Source organism: Phytophthora sojae, assembly GCF_000149755.1.
Source record: "Phytophthora sojae unplaced genomic scaffold PHYSOscaffold_2, whole genome shotgun sequence".
NCBI classification, from domain to species: Eukaryota; Oomycota; class Peronosporomycetes; order Peronosporales; family Peronosporaceae; genus Phytophthora; species Phytophthora sojae.
In genome coordinates, this window is record NW_009258116.1 from 11,269,188 (window position 1) to 11,273,128 (window position 3,941).

Genomic DNA, 3,941 nt, shown 5'->3' on the forward strand with positions numbered 1-3,941 from the left:
TACTATCTCCGGCTAGGGTTTGTTCTGGGTGCACCCCCATTCGGGAGTCTACACCCGGGACGCGCTAGAGCTATACACCTGGGCGGTCAGGCGTTCACCCGCCTCGCCTCCATCCTCTGAAATGTCCCCGGCGCATTCGCCAAGCCGAATGGCATTCGCACAAATCTGAAGAGTCCTTTCCTCGTGATGAAGCCAGTCTTGTCTCGGTCCTTCTCTGCTACCGGCACCTGCCAGTACCCGGCATGCAGATCCAGGCTGGTGAAACGTCTGGCACCGTGCAAGTTGTCCAGAGTATCATCGATGCGAGGTAAGGGGTAGACGTCACGCTTCGCAATTGCATTGAGGAGCCTGTATTCGATACAAAATCTCACCGTACCGTCCTTCTTTCTAACCAGCACGACTGGAAAGCCCCACGCACCGTTCCCTTCCTCGATGAAGGAAGGGCTACGTGTTTGTATATAACTCTGTATCTGTTTGTATTGTTTGGTTGTCTAAAGACTGTCAGAGGCGACGTCCAGGAAGGTTACGTTCTGCCCTGCTACCTAGCGACCTACAAGTATCAAGACAACTCATCCACGGTCGAAGGCCCCTGGTTACGAAGACAAACGAACCCACAGGGATGGTTCACAAGGACACACGCCACCCCGGTTGGAGCGTACATCTAAGTGTACTATCTCCGGCTAGGGTTTGTTCTGGGTGCACCCCATTCGGGAGTCTACACCCGGGACGCGCTAAAGCTATACACCTGGGCGGTCAGGCGTTCACCCGCCTCGCCTCCATCCTCTGAAATGTCCCCGGCGCATTCGCCAAGCCGAATGGCATTCGCACAAATCTGAAGAGTCCTTTCCTCGTGATGAAGCCAGTCTTGTCTCGGTCCTTCTCTGCTACCGGCACCTGCCAGTACCCGGCATGCAGATCCAGGCTGGTGAAACGTCTGGCACCGTGCAAGTTGTCCAGAGTATCATCGATGCGAGGTAAGGGGTAGACGTCACGCTTCGCAATTGCATTGAGGAGCCTGTATTCGATACAAAATCTCACCGTACCGTCCTTCTTTCTAACCAGCACGACTGGAAAGCCCCACGCACCGTTCCCTTCCTCGATGAAGGAAGGGCTACGTGTTTGTATATAACTCTGTATCTGTTTGTATTGTTTGGTTGTCTAAAGACTGTCAGAGGCGACGTCCAGGAAGGTTACGTTCTGCCCTGCTACCTAGCGACCTACAAGTATCAAGACAACTCATCCACGGTCGAAGGCCCCTGGTTACGAAGACAAACGAACCCACAGGGATGGTTCACAAGGACACACGCCACCCCGGTTGGAGCGTACATCTAAGTGTACTATCTCCGGCTAGGGTTTGTTCTGGGTGCACCCCATTCGGGAGTCTACACCCGGGACGCGCTAAAGCTATACACCTGGGCGGTCAGGCGTTCACCCGCCTCGCCTCCATCCTCTGAAATGTCCCCGGCGCATTCGCCAAGCCGAATGGCATTCGCACAAATCTGAAGAGTCCTTTCCTCGTGATGAAGCCAGTCTTGTCTCGGTCCTTCTCTGCTACCGGCACCTGCCAGTACCCGGCATGCAGATCCAGGCTGGTGAAACGTCTGGCACCGTGCAAGTTGTCCAGAGTATCATCGATGCGAGGTAAGGGGTAGACGTCACGCTTCGCAATTGCATTGAGGAGCCTGTATTCGATACAAAATCTCACCGTACCGTCCTTCTTTCTAACCAGCACGACTGGAAAGCCCCACGCACCGTTCCCTTCCTCGATGACCCCGTCCGTCAACATCTTCTCCACATGTACATCAACAATCGTCTGCTCTGAGTGTGAGTGCCGCCGTGGCCTCACTTTGATCGGCGCCTCACTTCCTGTGTGAAATTCGTGGGTTACGCCCAACTTCGTCATCGGTGGGCATTCCCCTCTCGGCTCTAGCAGTTCCGGGTAGTTCCGTAAGAGTTGTAATAGTAGTTTCCTGTCGTGCTCGTCCATCTCTCCAATGCCCAACTTGTCCTCGTTGCTTAACGGTGTCTTGTTCTGGCACAGGTCGTCGAGCCACGGCTTGACTCGGTCATGCCCGTACTCGCCTGCCATCTCAAGTATCTCCACGTCGTCTGCCGTCGGCACCCATGTACCCAACGTCTCGCGACTCGGCAGCTTCACGGATCTGCCCTCAATGTTCAACACTGGCACGACCACCTTGCCTCCGCGCACTGTCGACAATGTAGGAGCTAGGAACAGGTGTGGCTCTACGCGTTGGGCGGGTACGAACATCCCAACTGTGCCCTCGGGCGCTGCCACTCCCAGCTCCACATTACGACACGTCCACGTCTGCACTCTCGCTGCCTTCGCCAGCCGTACTCTCGCCGCTCTCCCTGGCCGTCCGTCGCCGCCCGAGCACTGAAACGGCACGATCTTTTTCGTGTCGCCCTCGTACCACTTCATCTCGCACGAGACGAAGTCGATCTTGACGCCCTTCTCCAGCATCCTGTTCTCGCCCAACAGGAACGCCTCCGTCGCGCCCTCGACGATCAGCGCATCGACGGTCATGGTCTGCTCGTACTGCGTGCAGAATGTGAAGCTCCACACGCCCAGGACGTGTGACACCGCGCCCGTAAAGCCCTTAACATAGTCCACTGGAGGTAGCCCGCGCTGCCTCTCACCGTACTGTCGCCATGCTTCGCCGGCCACACTGTACTGTGCGCCGGTGTCGAGCTTGATTCTCCGTCGCTCGCCGTGCACCTTCACTACCGCCGTTGGTAACGAGTCTACCGTCGGTGCCTGCACTGCACGAAGCTTCCCTACGCACATCGGTCGCGTCTCGTCGTTCTTCCGCTCCACGCGGGAGCACGCGTACACACTGCCGATGTGGTACACGTACTGTCGTGTATCATCTTCTTGTCGCCCGGTCGTCGTCGCAGCACCTTCGTCGCGCTGGGCAACGCGAACCCAATTGCCTCCGCCTCCTGTCGACTCAGCACCCGCTCAGTGTCGGCCCCCAGTCGCCGGTACACTTCCTCGACCGCCTTGTACGCGAGCGTTGGCTGCGTCAGCTTCGCTAGCGCTGCCCGTAACTCACGCCGCTCTTTCGCCCTTGCCTTGCGCACCCGCTTCTCATAACGTCGTCTCGTCCTGGGCCGCTGCAGCATTGTGCTGCTCTCGGTCGTCCAGTCCTTCTCGCCAATGGCGTCGAGCCCCGCGGCTGCCACCACCAGCTGTTTCGCCACCTCCTCGCGCATCGCGTCCCCGCCGACCGCATTACCAGCAGCCAGATCCTCTCGTCGATTCGACTCCGCCACCGCAAGGTCTATCAACGCACGAGCAAGCCCCCAAGGAAGGACAAGGACGGCTGGCAGACGGTGTGACTGTAGGGTCGGATGGGGTCATGCCCGAGCCGAGCGACAGGTTTCGAGAAGCGTTGAGCTGGAGTGCCCGTGCAGCTCAGGCGCTGCAGGAACTCCGAGCCCGAGAGAAGGTGTTGAAAGATGGTTACGCCGCTGTCGCCGCAGCGCCGCTCTTCGCCAGTTCAGCCGCCATCCGTTCACGCTCAGCACGCCGCTCTCGACGCGCCTTGGTGTGATCGAGCCGCTTTCGTCACTTGTGGAGCTGCTGCTCCATCTCCTGCTTCGTCGCCTCGTCACGCGCTTGCTGCCGGGCCTTCACCAGCAGTACTCGCCCTTGTTCCTTGTCACGCACGCGCAGCTCCGCCTTCAGCGTGTCGTCCGTCACGCTGTTGGTGTCCCCACTGCTCGTGTCTCCCGCACTCATCTCGTCCGCGGGGCCCTTCGAGCCCTTCGTACTCGTAGCCGCCCGCGTTGACCGATCCACTGACCGCTCGAACGCCGCCAGCGCTGCGGCCAGCTGCGCGTCCACCTTCTTCCGTAGTTCTTCCTCGTCCGGCTTGCCGTCGATCCGACCGCCATCCGTCGTCCTCAACTTGCCGTAG